Source organism: Piliocolobus tephrosceles, chromosome 11 (assembly GCF_002776525.5).
Source record: "Piliocolobus tephrosceles isolate RC106 chromosome 11, ASM277652v3, whole genome shotgun sequence".
Lineage (NCBI taxonomy): Eukaryota > Metazoa > Chordata > Mammalia > Primates > Cercopithecidae > Piliocolobus > Piliocolobus tephrosceles.
This window is the reverse complement of record NC_045444.1, coordinates 14,723,088-14,741,135: the sequence shown is the minus strand read 5'-3', so window position 1 is coordinate 14,741,135 and position 18,048 is coordinate 14,723,088. Positions and strand designations below refer to the sequence as shown.

General features: G+C 36.7%; 1 long non-coding RNA gene across 1 annotated transcript; it reads right to left on the bottom strand.

Moving 5' to 3' along the window:
- Nucleotides 1–936: 936 nt before the first annotated feature.
- LOC111529001 lies at nucleotides 937–17,794 on the bottom strand. Its single transcript, XR_002727241.1, has 3 exons — nucleotides 17,546–17,794; nucleotides 1,508–1,676; nucleotides 937–1,256 (listed from the first exon to the last, which is right to left on the bottom strand). It is a non-coding gene; the product is annotated as an uncharacterized LOC111529001 (long non-coding RNA).
- Between the last annotated feature and the right edge of the window lie 254 nt (nucleotides 17,795–18,048).

The window sequence follows — 18,048 nt, the reverse complement described above, 5'->3', positions numbered from 1 at the left end:
GTAGGTCATCTCATGATTGCAGTGGATGAGTATGGTGCTGTGAGGCTGACTGAAGTGGCCCTCGATAAAGGTCAGAAGCAATAGGCAAGAAGGGTACACCATTTATACCTACTGGTAAAGTCTGTTGGTAGCCCATGACTGGACAGAAAAACGATAGCCCCTTTCAGAGGATGGAAGTTAAATTATTCGTTATAAAACTAGAGAAAATGTTTAGGCCATTGGAAGTAATGGTTCCTTATGATTATTAAAACAACAGTGGCAACATGCGCACTAAGGATATCTTTAAGATATTGTAGAATGCCTGAGTAGATAAAATATGAGGCAAAATAAATGGCAGAGAATAAATGGATCTGATTAGTGGATGACTTACTATCCAGGATGTAGCATAATTTCCACAAGGCTATATTCTATAATATGCAGTTAATGCCATAGAAAGCACAAAAGTGTACAGTGCACTGGGATCTCAATATGCCAAATGCACTGTAGAGTCCAGTGGGGTTGATCTTGCTGAGGATGGCCATGCCTCAACAGAGTTTAGTCTCCTAGATCTTAGGTCATTTGTATTATCTGATAGCATAAAGGTACACGGCATCATGGAAAGAGCTAAGTACCACATTGGAGAAATCTCCCCGGAGACCCAAGGATCCCCTAGGAATTTCATTCTGTTCATATCCCACTACCAGTAGAGGACAGAGCAATCTCAGATGCAGCCTCTGCCAATCGCGAGATTCTTTCTCCCAGATCTTTATGTCATCTCAGAAGAATGGTATTTGTTTTTTTAAGTGTGTGTGTGTGTGTGTGTGTGTGTCCCTGTCCTAGATCCACTTCACACTGTATTAAGCAAAGTGGCTGAGAAAATGCAGAATTCTTTCAGGCTAAGACCTATTATGTTGCCCTATATTGGATAATCATAAAGGCTGTTTACACCATAGGATAGAATTCACTGTTTTATTTTTCAACATTTAACACAGCGAAAGATTTAAACATAAATTATTTGATTGGCTCACTCAGTTACTTGCAGGGAAGCTCCTGAATCGCTGTTTGATCCCCATGCTCCACCAACCAATTCCTGAAACTTGGAACTGAAGCATATTTTTTTAGAAACACCAGTGCAACCGAAATAAATGCGATTACCCTGGGACCAGTATACCTTTTTCTGACCCATACTTCCCTCTCTCTAGGGTTGCTCTCTACTGGGAAACATATCTTGTTCTTTGGCCATTCTCATGTAGAGACACTGTTCCCTCCCCATGCACCTGTTAGGATTCAGAAAAAGAAGTCACTTAACTCTTGTTGTGTAGAATAGTTAAGAGTACACAATTGTTCAAGAAATTGTAACTTTGATATATTTAAATATAAGAAACGTCTGCTTGGAATCTGACCAATGTTTGTAGTTCATGGGTGAATCAGAAAATTAGGCTGGGCTTTAAATGATGTTTTAACTGCTCTGCAAGGTGCAGGCTAAAACCTTTCCTCTAGCTGGATGCTTTAAAAAGAAAGAACTCACCCAGTGTGGCTCCCTTCTTCCAAGTGTTGACTCTTTTCCAGAATTTGTCTGCTTTTATCACTCGCCAGTGCCTTCAGGTAGTTGTTTTGTAATTTTTCCAGCATTTATAGTTATTTTCTTTGGGAAGGGCAGTCTGATTGAAGCTTATTCACACATTTTAGAGGCATTCCTGAGGAAACAGGAAGAAAAATTTGCACTGTTAACCCTTTGCCTTGTGAGCAAAAGGTTTGTAATTATTATATACATGCACTTTCTTGGCTTTCATTCTTTTCTAATATGTATATCAGAAAAACAAAGGAGAAATAAAAGAAAGGCAAGAAGATGAATGGAAGAAAGAGATAAAATAAGGCTTTTGATTAATGTATAATGACATATCCACAATTACAGTATCAGGCAGAATAGTTTCCTGTTCCTAAACGTTTCCCATTCTCTGCCTACTCATCACTTCCTCCCTCCCTTCAAATTCATGACAACCACTTATCCTTTAACTGTCTCCATAGTTTTGCTTTTCCAGAATGTCACGTATTTGGAATTAGGAAGTATGTAGACTTTTCAGATTGACTTCTTTTAATTAGTAACATGCACTTAAGATTTATCAATGCATTTTAATAGCTTCATAGCTCATTTTCTTTTAGTATTGAATAATATTTCGTTGTATGAATATACCACAGTTTATTCATCCATTCATCTACTGAAGGGCATCTTGGTTGCTTCCAAGTTTTGGCAATTATAAATACAGTGCTGTAAACATCTCTGTGCAGGTTTTCATGTGGACATAAATGGTTAATTTATTTGGATAAACACCAAGAAGTGCAATTGCTGGATCATATGGTAAGAGTATATTTAGTTTTGTAAGAACTGCCAAACCAAATGGCACAGCGGCTATACCATTTTGCGTTCCCACCAGCGACGAATGAGAGTCTCCGTTGCTCCACATTCTTGTCAGAATATAGTGTTATCAGTATTTTCAGTTTTAGCATTCTACTAGATATGTAGTTGTATCTCATTGCTGTTTTAATTTTCAATTCCCTAATGACATATACTATTGAGAATACCCACAGTTTTACAGCATGGTATACTACCACTGCTGCCATTACTTGCACACACCTAATTAAAACTTTTTATGTACTAGGCAATATGCAGAGTACTTTCCATATATTTTCTCATAACACTATGAGTCACATACACCATTATTATGCATTTTCAGGGGGAAAAAAAAAAACCCTGAAGTTCAGAAGAGTTAAGTACACTGCTAGTAAATGTTGAATCTATGACCCTGGGGTCTTTCTGACTCCAACTCTCATATTTTAACCACTACATACTTTTTCATCAAAGTGTGATCCCGAATCTCCTACTTCAAACCAAGTAGGAAGGTGAAAAAAACTCAAAATTCTGAATTGCACAATATCACATCAGAATCTTCCTGCTGGGAGTGGATCTGGAGTGGGAGAGTCTGAAACACACTCAAGATTAAGAGCCATTATACTACCATTCTAGGATTACTCCAAGTCCAAATAGCAGTTCTGATATTTTGTTTCTATTTTGTATCATGTATTTCTCTTTGAAGTATATTTACAAAAGCCTTGTTACTTACATAAAATAAATTATAATAGAAACATTGAGAGTATATCTTAAATATAGATGAATACATAGTTTTCTATGTTCCCTAATTATGGATGCTATAAAGTCTTTTCCTCGCACACTTCTACCCTAGAGATAAATTTGGCAACAGTGGGTGGGGGTGGGGGGGGGGGGGAACCTCAGTCTGTCAAATATCTACTATGTATCATTCTGGTATAGTCTGAATGTTTGTGTCCTCCCAAAATTCATATTTTGAAATCACCAAGGTGATGATATGAGGAGATAGGGCCTTTGAGGGGTGATTAGGTCATAGGTGGAGCCCTCATGAGTGGAATTACTGTTCTTATAAAAATGCTTTAGACAGGTAGCTTGCTCCTGCCCACATATGAGGACGCAGCAGGTGCCACCTATACACTAGAAAGTGGACCCTCGCTAGACTCCAAATGTGCCAGAGCCTTGATCTTAGACTTCACAGTCTGTAGAACTGTGAGAAATCATTTTCTGTTGTTTATAAGCCACCCAGTTTATGACATTTTTGTTATAACAGTGCATAGGGACTAAGATATACTTTGTGCTAGATAAAATGAACAAAGTTCATACAAAATACTTCTAGTATTATGACAGATTTACCTAACTATAAAAGTCTAATGTCTTTACTGGACAGAAAAACTGCATATATTTGCATATATTACTATACGATACATAGTATATATATGCATATATAGTGTGTGTATATATATATAGTATCGTATATCTACTATACCAGAGTATACCATAATATACTCTCTCTATATAGATATGTAGTATATTTAGCAGTAATTCCAGGCCAAGGAAAAAGTCATTATTGCAGGCACTCTATGAAAACTTATTAATTAAAATAAACAGACAGCTATTTGTTGTGGCTTTTGATCCAAGACAAAACATTATTAAGGATATTAACAATAGAATTGCCTGTGTTCAAACCTCTGCTATGCTTCTAAATCATTGTGGAACTTTGGACAATCTTCCGTAACACCTTTTAGATCTTGGTGTACAAGATTCTAAATGGAGATAAGGAAAGACTCTACGCTCTAGAATTATTGAATTGAAATAATTAGACAGTGCCTGATTCACATTAAACATTCAATAAATGTGAACTATTATTACTTTCACTATTATTATTCTCAAAAATAAAAATAAAAATGGGAATTGACTAACAGAGTGGTAGAGTGGAAAGCGTGGCAGAATGGTAGTGTGAGACTCAAAAATAGAAGGATAAAAATGATGTGTGACAAATCTATAGTGTAGAAATTGAATACTCTGGGCATGAAAAACTGAAGAAATCACTTTTCATGGGAGTGGGCAGGGATGCATGGCTTCTTTGAGGAATCTAAATAAACTTGAAAATGTTTTTAGGTGAAAAGAATGTGTATTTGGAGTGGGTGTCCTCAGGGATGTACAAATTTAGAGACTTTAGCACAGTTTGGCGGATAGGGAAACCCCATTTGGACCCTCAGACACAGCCCACTGTGTCAAGACTTGGCAATTTGAGGAGAGATGGTGCCAAGGTAGGTGCTGTATAAGAAAGGAATCTTAGACACATAAGGAGAAGGCATCCTTTCCATACTAATTGAAGCTCAACTCAAATAGCAAGCTAGAACCCCATTTGCAGCTAGAAAATTGCAGACTGAGTACTACAGTCTTTTAAACAAGCCTGTCACTGAGTTCACAAAGGCAAGAGGCATTGTCACCTGAAGCCACAAACCCTGCTAAGAAGAGCATTAATTGTTCTCTATATCACATAGACTGTTTAGTTCTGCAATCAATAAGAAAGAGTGGGCTCATACCAGGACCCATTGCTTTTTTCAGGTAAATTTGGAATTCAACAAATAGACCACAGTCTACAATTTTCTCCATAAGGCAGAATGCAGGCTAAGTTGATACAGTATTTACCAGTATGGAAATGAGTTAATGGCCTTGCGATGAGGATCTCAGTGACATAAATTCCCATTCTCTTTACAACTTCTTGAGTTTGTCTTGGTGTTTGCTAACTCTGAGGAGGTCTAAAAGAATAAACAGTGTCTGCATTCTGCTTTCAATGCCATAAACACATTTTGGAGAGGCAGGAGCAATTTTATAGCTGTACATACACTGGAGAGAGAGCATGACCCTGGAGAGCTGGAGGTTTATCATCACTCTAAAAAATAACAGTTGAGAAGGAACTGCTCTCAGTGTAGTCTCTGTCTTTTATTTTATATATTTTTAATAGCTACCTCTTATTGAGTGTTTACTAAGAGCCACAAACTCTATTAGGCACTGTTTAAACTTTTATTTTAAAGTGAAACACAGATACAGCAAACCGCACAAAATTATTATAAGGCAAATATCGTCTTAACCACTACATATGTCAAAGAATGAAACCTTGCTAGCTATGCAGAAGTCTCTATACATTCTCTGTCCTCTCTCTCTCCAAAAATAACCACCATCTTGACTTTTATATTAATGTATTTTTTTGCATTTTTATTGTTTATAATAAACAATAAATGTTTAAGTGAACATCCTGAGGCATTAAAATGTAGTCATCGATTTTCAAATTGATATGTCTTTTAGCTCCAATATCATCAACATGTCATCTCACTTCTTCCCACGAACTCCTTTCCCTTAGAATGAATCTGTTGACAAATATGGGCCGCTTGCGGATTTTGCCCCAGTGTGGATTTGGTGAGTATATTGATGTACTCATGGTACCAATCTACATGTTCTCTTCTCTGCATTTCTGGCAAGTGGCAGCAGGACCCTTAATCAAACTCAGCTTTTATATTGTTTGCAACATTATAGGTAGCACTGAGTCATCAGGAGGCAAACTGATGGTTAACAGCAGGCTGGTTATTTTCTTGGTGATTATAAAATGGTAATACTCTAATTCTACCCATTATTTTTACACATTAGCTCAAATAATTTCATATGTAAGGTAATTCTTCCTTTCATCTACAATTTGGTTACCCAGTGGTATAACTCCTAAAAAGACAGAACTGAGGTTTTTATGATAGGTTTGGTGATAGTAAGTTGGTTCCCTATCTTCCTCAGAAGATCAATCAGGATTTAAATTTATCTGATGGATCCCAATGCACTGTAATTTTTATCCTTATTGAAGTGCTATTTTTTCCTTCTTCAGCCAGGTAGAGGCTTTTCAGGGTTAATTTTTGATTCCTCTTGAACTAGTAGTCTTTGATACTTCCCATGTTAGTTTATAACAAAATGTTTCAGATTTATCTGGTATGCTTCTTTTCTTACATCTGTATTCAGCCACTTTTCTAAGAAATTCTGTTTTTGTTTTGTTTTGTTTTGTTAACACCACAATCTGGTTGCAAGTGATAGTCATTGCTATTAGGGTTGGCAAAGTTAGCACATAAAAATACAAGCCACGTAGTCACCTACTTGGGACATACTTATACTACAAAATTATTTGTTGTGTATCTGAAACTCAAATTTAATTGAGCACCCTGCATTTTATTTGACAATTAATTTATGCTAGGCCGGTCATTATTTTTAGACCAAGTTAATCTAGGTCCTCTGAGAAGCAGTTGCAACTAGATGTGCAAGAGGGTTATTGGAGAAAATGTCTGTGAGGGAGTAAGAGAATGAATGGAAAAAACAGGAGTATCCTTTAGACTGTGAGGCTTTACTGCTGTGAAGGTCAACGGGAAGAAAGGAGAATAGATAGAAAGAGTCTCAAACTGTAGTTCAGGTCTAAGAAATATTTAGGAGGGTTCTCAAACCAAAGCTGTCCAACAGAGGATTCCCACAAGCCCTAAGGGGACTGCTTCAGTATCTCTGCCAGCTGCACACAGTCATTCACCTAACATAAGCTGTGGGAAGCATAGCCTCACTGCTAATGCTGTTGTGCATTAGGAATGAGGTAATAATGATATCTCCAAATCAAAATTTCTAATTCAATTTTGGGACTATTTTCTAAAGGAACTTTTTCTATTTGCCTCTTATCTATAGTGAAAATTATAGTTCTTAAAGTCTTGGAGATTAGAGAGTTAGAACATCTCATAATTACTCATTTACTTTTCTAATATTATACACACAACAGTAACTATACAAATATTGCCACCACCCATTATAAATATTGAAAATATGTTTTCTTGCATATGCCGTCTCATTCTCTCCATTTGGTTGTACTAAATTTACACTGGTAGATAATATAGCTGTTATGTACTCTTTCCCACTTAACACTCAATTTGTCTTATTCTACAATAACTAAGTATGTAATCCACCATAATTCTTATGCTTATATCTCTCCAGTTCTGGATTGTTCGCAATGGCTCTTAGTGACATGTGGTATTGGACAATTAAAACATGTCTAGTCTAAATTGGTATGTTTGTAAGCATAAAATATTTTTTATGGATATTGGAAATGTACTAACAATGTAAAATCTCAGATAATTTTCATGCAGATTATATATCAAAATGGTAAAATGTTTAGTGTGTTGAGATAAATAAAATATACCATTGATTTCAATTCTTCTGTTTCTTTTTACTTTTTCTTCAGGTAGCTACTAAAACATTTAAAATTACATATATGATTTTTATTTTTTTATTTAATTGCAATGTTCCTGTTAATTTCATTTTCTGAAACTCATTTCTAGAAGATTCCTCAAAAAAAGTCCCATGAGGACAATAGTCCTTGAGTGATTGCATGTTGGTAACAGTCTTTACATGACCATTATAATTGATATTCAGTTTTACTGAATATAAAACCTCTGGTGCATATTTTTTTCTTGAATATCTGTAATGTGTTACTTCATTTTTTCTCTCTAAGATAAAGTGTTACTGTAGGAAAGTTCAATAATAATAATCTTAGTTCCTTTTTAAGTCAAGTATTCTTTTGTCCTAGATGCCCAAGTAAATATTTTTTCCTCTTTCTTAATTTTACTTGGTGTTGATTGTATTATATTAATATTAACAGTTACACCATGTGATTTTTCTGTAAGTTTAAATGGATTTTTAAAATTTCAGGATTACTTTCTTATACATTTTAGTATTGAATTTTTTTTTTTTTTTTTTGAGACAGAGTCTTGCACTGTCGCCCAGGCTGGAGTACAGTGTTGTGATCTCAGCTCACTGCAAGCTCCGCCTCCCGGGTTCAAGCAATTCTCCCTGCCTCAGCCTCCCACGTAGCAGGGACTACAGGTACCCACCACCACACCAGGGTACTTTTTTGTATTTTTGGTAGAGACAAGATTTCACTATGTTGGCCAGGCTGGTCTGGAACTCCTGATCTCACGATCCGCCTGCCTCAGCTTCCCAAAGTGCTGGGATTACAGGAGTGAGCCACCGCACGTAGATGGTTTTGAGGGTTTTTTTTTTTTCCTTGCTTTGTTCTCTCACTGAGGAACTCCCATGACATTCATGAATCTTTTTTGCCATCTATAATATATGTCACATTTTCTTGAAACCTGTTTCTTTATTTCTTAATTTCTTTTTAGTGTTAAATATTTTTTCTCCTTTTCAACTTGATTTCCTTTAAAGTGTTATTTTTGTACTTATATTCTCTTATTTTCCTGCTAGATTAGTCTTTATTCCTACTCTGCTGTTTCTTTTATTTCCATTTTTTTTCTTGAGTTTGATCTCTTTTTCTAGTTCTGATTTTTTTTTTTCATGTGTTGCATGATTTTCTTAATGTCCTTTAGCTCATTTTAAAGTAATATGTTACATTTCTGAAAATATTTTGAGAATGACATTTTTTGGCAGGCTTATTTTGTCAATAGCAGAAATTGGCAAATTTCCTGTAAGGTTCAATTCAGTAAATATTTTACACTATATAGGCCATATGGCCTGTCACAAATACTTAACATTGCCATCGTACCATGAAGATAGTCATAAGCAATATGTAAATGAATAAGAGTGGCTATGTACCAATAAACCTTTATTTCTAAACAACAGAAAGTAGACTGGAGTTGACTTCTGGGCTACAATTTGCCAGTCTCTGGTCCCTAGGAATGTCATTCTATGTTTTCTTGTAGCAACTTTCTTTTTGGCGCTAAACTTTACATACATGGCGTTTGACCTTGATAGTTTTCAATTGCTCATTTTTGTACAAATTTAGTTTTTTTGAACTTTTAGATAGGTAAAAATTAAGACAGACTTTTCAACGTAAAGGAGATCCTTCTTCTCTTATTATGTAACAGTAAATATACTGTTGGAAGTATTCCTGGTAGGTTTGTTTCAAGAGTTCACAGGATCTAGACTGCACCAGCCACCTAAGACCTTGACATAGGCCTGCTAAGCACAATGAAACATCTGAGATTTTATACTGCTTACAAGCTAATGAGTTAACCCACCAGTTTTATGGATGCTGGCAAAAGACATGAGACTCTGGGGTCAGAGACAAAGAGTTTTATTACTCATAGTCCAATAAGTAGGATGAACATGAGCGTATTTGTGTGAGTTCTTCTTCTCCTCAAGTCCCATGGGAGGGGTGGTTGAGCCAGATGGATGCTTACCCACACTGTAGGCTGTAGTATAGAAGCGGAACCCTGAGCTTAAGGAACACAAATCTTTTATAATGGGGAGTAAGCATGCTTGTTATTGTTATTGTTATTTTGCTCCAGAGGAAGACATTATCTTTTTTATAGTGAAGAGCAATAATGCTTGTCCTTTACTCCAGAGGAAGGTATTAGTCCTTCTTTCCAGGTTAATTGCTGCACAAATATTCTTTAAAAGATATTATGAAACAAAGGACATTTCCTTCTGATAAGAAATATGAGAGACCAATTTCCTGCTGAGAAATAGGCTCTCCACAGGGCCCCTTTTACTCACTGTTGGAATGCATGAAATCTCTCCTAGTTCTATTGAGCGTTCTTACATTGGCCCACTGTAGTTTCTAGTGAATACCCATTGACTATTTGGGACTTCCTTTCTTAAATAATTTGTAATTATCAGATCTGTACTTTGCCCTACTGCTTTCTTCTGCATTCTCCCACATAGATACCAAAGGCACCCACACTGTGTGGCTTTTGGTATTTCGGGATTTGTAAAGGTATCTAGTTATTTAGAATTGTTGTAAATGTTGTACTTTTGGTTCTGGTGTCTAATTCTCTATGTAGCCTAAAACCATGCTGTCATCACAGCAGCCTATCTTCCCAAAATAACCCTTTCAAAAAAAGTATGCCAAGCCTGATTTTACTTTTTTTAAAGTTCTCATTTTGAGAATAAACTTTATTTTTCCATAAAATACTTATTTCCAAGATCTTCCTAAATTGCATAAAAATACTTGCCTCTCCTCCCCTTCCCCCACACTAAGTGGTAGTCAGTTGGTATTGTTTTAAGTGGAGGGGCCAATGTTTTCTTTCTTTACTTTCTATAACATTCTATGTCTTATTTTCTTGCTATATTTGTGTACTCCATCTATCAGCAATTCTTACCCTCTTTCCAAATATGTTGCCTAAAACTAGCAAACCAGATAAACAAGCTTATTTAATATGTGTGCAGAGGATGTAAAGCAAAAATAACTATCTTCTGAGATTGAGCATAATCTTAGAAATTTCTGTTGACTTTGTGGTCCTTTTGGCAGTATATAAATAGTCTAGAGGAATTTAAGCTATATTTACAACAACAATTATTTTATTCAATTTCAATATTTCCTCTGCGGTTTGCCCATTATAGCACCTCCTCCTCCAAATTTAGTATAGTGTTTATATATTAGGTAAGAAATAAAATAAATTGGGAGTGATAGTGCAAACATAATTCTCTCCAAATTCTTCTATGAGCTCTCTGCACTGGGAACTTGGTACTTTATAACACATAGTACCTGCTCCTAAGCAGTAGAAAATTTCAAGCTTATCTGGCTTTTACTTGATGTTTCAGAACCAAGCAATATCTGATGGGTTCTTACTCATATCTAGCATCAGTAGATCAAGATTATATAATTCCTACATATCAAGTAAAGAAAGATAAAATATTCTAGGACAACAGAAAGAGAAAATATATTTTCCCTGGATGATCCTATTCCATAAAATAAAAAATACAAGCTTGTAGGAGATGCTAACAGAGCTTAATATTGAGAGGGCGAATAAAGTTTTTTTTTTTCCCAGAGAACATTTCCTCTGAGATTCCCCCTACTTAGGCAAGGAGACTGATGTAGACCCCTACCTACCACACCCCCAACACACACACAATTAACTCTGTCCCCAACAGAATTCCTCTCTTCTAAGCATTGATATTAGTAGAAAAGATAAGATGGACATGTGACAATTAGTATGCTGAACAAGTTATTAGGTTGGTGCAAAAGTAATTGTGACTTTGGCATTACTTTTTTTTTCTTTTTTTTTTTGAGACAGAGTCTCACTCTGCCACCCAGACTGAAGTGCAGTAGTGCCATCTTGGCTCACTGCAACCTCCGCCCCCTGGGTTCAATCAATTCTCCTGCCTCAGCCTCCCTAGCAGCTGGGTTTATAGGCATGTACCACCGCATCAAACTTTTTTGTATTTTTAGTGGAGATGGGGTTTCACCATTTGGCTAGGTTGATCTTGAACTCCTGACCTCAAATGATCTGCCCACCTTGGCCTCCCAAAGTGCTGGTGCTATTATATTTAATTGCAAAAAATGCAATTACCTTTGCACCAACCTGATATTACAAACTAAATGCATGCAATTGTGCAAAGAGATAAGACACTACAAAGAGTGAAAGAAGAAAGTCCCGGTAAACTTGCGATGGGAAGGTTGTGAAAGGTGTTGAGTCCTAATAGATCAGTTATATTCGAGAAGGTGAAAATGTGAGTGGATGCCTTCTCCATGTGGAAGGTCAGGGGACCCCTGGAGAGAAGAGGGCTGCCCATTTGTCCTGTGAGGCTTTTGAAGTCCTATTAACTAAGATTAAACACTCTTATAAGTGTTGCCCAGTAAATCAAGTTGCTAACTAAAGGGTGATTTTCTAGTCATTGATTTGTAAGAACTATCATTTGTGTTATAGATTCTCTCCTCCTCCTCCACTGATGCTTACTGTCTAATTGGTAAGTGTAACAAATGATAAAATATTACAAGGCAAGGTAAGCTTGAAATTAATTAGTAATATCAAGTATAACTTACCGACAGAGGAATGAGGAAGTTACACTTTTGACTGCATTCTAAAATTATACAAATATATAGAAAACCAATGGCAGGAGCAATATTTAGGCATAACCAGTGGGATTTATGGTATTTCATTTCATGATTCTTATGAAGGTGTTAATAAACCAATGAGACTTACTACACCCTAACATCCCTAACAACTTCAGAATATATTCTCTTGGCTTTTCCCTTCCGTCTCTTTTCCTCCTCCTACTCTCCCTTGTCTCTTCCCCTTCTTTCTCTTTCTTCTTTGATTTGGATAAAGATCTGTGACTTTAGTAAATATTTAGATACGCAGGAGAGAAACTGAGTGACTTAAAGATTTCCTGATTCTTCCAAAAAGATACAGATGTGTGACAGATTGACAGACAGATGAATATAACAAGGGATCTACACTAGCAAGCAACTCATTGTGTCTAATAGATTAAACAGAATTAAACCATGTTCAGTATTGAAAGATGTGTTTTAATGTGTCTTATTTCAATGTACTTTGCCTCCCCTGGTATCCTGAAACTATTATTTGTAAAATCACATGACTCTGCTTGGTGAAAGGATCCCAAAGACTTGTCCTCAAGTTTCCTTTGGCAATGGTGGAAGAAAAATCCCCAGTGGTAGAAAGTCAATTGGTAGAGACAATGCCAGGGACTCTTTAATGTCAGTGGATGCTCTAGGGCTATTGCACCTGAGTCCTCAACTATCTCTTGTTTTCTAGAGGAAAATTCATGGGATAATTTGAATCTAGTACTAAATCCTTAAAACCAAATGGAAGTGTTAAAAAAGATGAAAATGTTTCCTTCCAAACATTAGTCAAGATCTTCCAGTAGAATTTTCTCTTTCAGTTTGTAAAAGATGTTCCAGAATGGGAAATGTGCTTTGTGCTCTTCTGGGAATTTTATAAGGAAAGAAGGTGGGTAACCACTATGAAGTCTACCTCTAATAGAAGGCTCAGTAATCTTGTACTTTTCAAGGAATAAAGGAAGATTATTTTGAATCATTAGAGAATCTTGTCTTGGTTATGGAAACAAGAAATACCAAATTCAAAGAAATTTATTCATCACAGGCAGAAATTATCTCAAAAAGACAAATGTCATGCCAATGTTTCTAAATACTCCTCCATACATAGCAACCCTCTGTCATTTGTAGACAAGATCTGATTCAGAAAACTTTATTTTATTTCTAAAGAGTTGTGAAAATCAGGAAAAAATACCATTAATATCAGCTCAAAGAGATGGAAGGGTTTTTTTTTTCTTTTTTACTGTGCCAACATAACCAATTCATTAAATGATGACTCTTAAAAAAAAAGAGCAAAATAAATAAACACATGTCCCTTGTTGGGCATCTAGTAGGTAAACATAACAACAGCATGTAAATGTCTCATCTTCTTAAGTTGTTTTGGTGTTACAATTCAGCTATATGTATATAGAGAAAAGCATACACAGGAAAATAATCTACATTGTTTTACTGTCTTAATTCCTGTATATATGACACAGAAGGGCTATGGGGTGAAAGGAAGATGTGAGGTTTTAAATACAGCACAAAAAGAGATTTGACAGCACTGGACCTCAGTAGGCATGAGCAATTTGTCAATATGTTCAGGTCTCCAGAGAGCAAGAATGACTCTCAGGATATTGCAAGTCTGTCTGCTTCCACCAGAGATCATAACTGGGCTATGAATTTTTATAACAGGAAAGTCTTCCTGTCAAAGACAGAGACTGACAAAAAGTTTAGTTTACTGATACTGAAAGAATCTCAGAACAGAATGAGTAATATACATGGGTATCACTTATATATATAGTGCCTTTACTTCTTTCTTCTTTTTCTATTTAAAAGTAAATTCCTGTTATAGTTTACTGGTTAGAGATTCTACAATAGAGCTTGTTTATGAGGATTGCTCAGCATACTGGTTTTCTGCCCAGGGACATGATATGCATTTTGGGGAATTCAAAAGCCAATTGAGGTGAGTAGAGGTCATTTGTAAATCGAAACCAAATGATAGCAGAAGATGTGAGCTAAAGCTATTTCTTCATCTGCAAAGAGCTAATTGGGCACATTTCAGGCTAAGTCTCTGAAGACACAGCTCATGAACTCTGTCTTCTTGATGCTGTGCTCATTATAGACGCTCAATAGAGGACTGGCTAATGCTAGGGAAATCCCCATCAAGGTGGCCTTTACATGACACTGCAGGTTTACATCAGGAAGGAGAATAAAGAGAAGGAAAATGCAGTGAGGGATTCTAACACCTAGCTGCTTGTGGAGTACTATTTGCCTTGTCTAATTTATCTGAAACTGAAGAGTTTGTCTGTAAAGGATATCCTACTTCACAAATTCTCAAGGGACATTTGTCATTCTGACATATCAGCTGTTAGCTAAGCCTTATTTCTTACTTGGTTGTTTTTAGAGTAAATTTTGGTTCTTTGGTCTTGTGTCTGCTATTTGAGGTGGAAGATTGAATACTGCATAGATGACCTCTGTATGTCTAGAACAACTAATTTTGCCACAGATACCAAAACACTATAATGATAATCTTGAATTAATTCCATTGTTATCTAAATTTCATAACCTGTCCTCAATTATCCACCTTAATATTTCTAGGTAAAGAGAGATGTACTGCATTGACACCCTGTTTTTAAAGGGTAAGACAGCAAGAGAAAGATATTGTAGATATTCACAATGTTGTATGTGAGGAAGTTTTTGAATGACTTCAGAAACCCGAATGAACATATTGAGAAAGCAGCATTGTGAGTTCTGTCTACATGTGAACCTGAAACTAGGATTTGAGGCAATCCATTTTCAGAAGGAAGTGATGGAGTTTGAATCCTAGGAAATCTTCCTGAATAAAACGGCCATGTGTTGTAAGGTTCAGATATGTATAACCCAAAATAGAAGGAATTTTGCTAGGTGATCTCTCCAGTTCTTTTTCGGTTATGAGAGTCTGATTTCTATCCATGAAAAGGGTAGAAAAACTTCCTCTACTGTTATATGAATGTTATAAAATGTATACTTGTCTATGAATTAGCTGATCAAAGATAATACATAAAAAATATTCAAAATATTCTATAAATCTTTTTTAAAAATCTGTCTTTAATAGATTTTTGTATTCAGAAATACTTTGTAAATGCATTTTAAATTTCAGATTTCTGAATTCTAAACATTATCAAGACAAAATTGTGACTATATGTGTATGTAAAACTAGAGAACACTGGAAAATGTGGTGAATGGTAAGGGCCTTTTGTGAGGTAATTAACTTATTTAACTTATCTATTGATTTTTTTTAAAAAAGTCTAAGTATTTAATTGACTCTTCCATTAAAATTTAAACATATACAAATAATTTTTCATTCAGAGGATAGGCATTTGACATATAACATCAACATATCATCATAAAAATTTAGAGAATGAGAATATCTTAATGGACACCTGGTCTAAACATTTTAATTTTATCAGGTAAAAGGGTAGAAGCAAGAGATAAGTGACTTCACTGTGTTCTATACCTTCATGCTCTGATGGACCAAGAAAATCAATCAGTTGACATCTAGTCAGGTACAGAACCCTTGTATCTACACTGCATTAGAATTATATCTACTTTAGTGCTTTTAAAATTTTGTAGACATTTGATTGTGAATGGACCTTTTGTATTTTTTCTTTAAAAATAACATCATTAGAAACTATACAAAACAGAACCACAAATACTCCCTCCTAAGGTGTAAGATATTCCATCATTTCTTGTTTGGACGTTAGGATTTTTCCTTCAGTAAGAAATTAAGTTGAAAATGAGGTAGAACATCTTATACTGTAATTCAAGTGCAGTACATTGAAAAAATAAAAACAGTATTTAAGTTGGGAAAATCCGTTTACACGTGATTAAGTTTTAATCAGTGCCCTTAACCTAGATCTCAAAAGCTAAAAATGTTCTTAGCTTGACAAAATAACAACCCATTCCCAAAGACAAATACTTAAATCAAAGAAGCATTTTTAATAAAAAAAAATTCACACACACACACACACAGAGACCCCCACAACACATGAAACATATAATAATGTATGTCTTTATTTGCAATGAAGTGGGTTTTATACTGAACTCAGAACGTAGATGCGAGTTCAACAGTTGAACTCAATCAAGTAAGTAATCTTATATAAAAGGATAACTCCCTCTAGCATATACTTATCCTGTGTGACAGATATCTCTGTAATAAAGTAAATTCCTTCAACTCAAGCAGACTGTTCAAAATGGAAACACATTGAAAAGATGAATATACTCAAATAATCAACAGAAGAGCAAAATATAAAAATGGGAACATTTTCTGAATAATGCAGACACCCTCCTTCCAAAAAAAAGTTACATGTGAGGGAATATCTAGATTGTCACAACTACTGGATAAGCTGCCCAATAGCTATTATACTGGTGTTTCATTTAAAAAATTGCTTTATACTTTTGCAACTTGCAAAGTTATTCCTAGCAAAAAGTTATTTCTCCTGAAACAGAATAAATAGGTCATTCACAATATGCACTGGAATATATTTTTGAAAAACAAGATCTTCACTCACCTCTAATTCTTTCTTTCTGCTGGTGATTGTTGATATATTTATTTTAAAATATGTACTTTATAGGAACTATTGTTACAATTAAAATTTAGGACAACATTATAATTCATGTTTTAGAAACTCCTAAAGCAGGACGACAGCTCCTACCATTTTACAAAGGCCTTTCTGTTAAGAAGTGATTAATTAATGGACTGAGTGGCTCAAAACAGGGAGCCAGTCCTTAGCCAATAAAGCCCAACTCAGTGCTACCCCACTGCCCCATATTCTCTGTCCTCTCTGCTGGACCTGTCTTGTGCTGAATTCATGAACACCTAAATATTCAACTCACTCCTGCCATTTCTCTCCTGAGCAATCTCCTACAACCTGTGCCTGAGACTTGGAGACTGTTTGTGGTCCATGGGCTTTAGGGGCCCCAGGGAAAGCCACGTGCACTAGTGCATCTGGATGAACTGCGGACTTTGTCTATCCACGAGAATTCAACTTCCCAAGAGCTACATTGACTCATTGATTTGTATCCAGGCTCCGGGCTCCCAATTCCCACACAACATAAGCTCCCTGAAGCCAGGGAATTTGGTAGGTTTGACTGGTTTAGTCTCTCTCCCCTGCAACCCTCTCTCTGAGCCTCACAGTGTGTTTGGCACATAGTAGGTGCTCGGTAAACCTACTTTGAATGGGCGAGGGTTGTGTTGAAGAAAGGAAAGGCTGGGAGGACTTAAGATTTGAAGATTTTCCTACATGTGTCCGGCAAGAAAGAAAAGGGAAAAAAAAGTGAGTATCAGATTCTTATCATCATTACAGTTATTATTGTTTTTAACCAACCTTTAGGAATTCCACTGGCATTACTCAGGCAGCTGGTAGGAGAATCTGGGCTGGAGGCTAAAGGATGTCCATTGCCCCAAATCAGAAGGCGCAGAACCCCAGGTCACAATCTGAGACAACCTCTAGGGTCCCGACAGGTGTTGCCCGCCTCCTATAGGGCTCTGGACCCCCATTCCCCGACTGTCCCTTGCCTTCTGGGGCGCTGGAGCATGCCCAGTGGCAGAGCTGGAGTCACCGAGGGCTTTGCACGGGCGCACTCCGCTTCTCCGGGTTTTAGCAGAAGCCCGCGGGGGGGCGGGGGGTTGCGTGTGGCGGGGGGGTGACCGCGGCACCCGGCAGCCTTGGGCGCGCGAGTGGGGAGCTCTCGCGCCGCACAGGGCTCTCTCCCCGGTTGCGGTTGCTGAGGAGATGCTGGAGCGCGGCACCCGGCTGCTCCACCTGGCGCGCTGAGCACCACTCGGGGAGCCCCCGGGGGCGGGCGGCGGGGGTCGCGGACTGCGGTA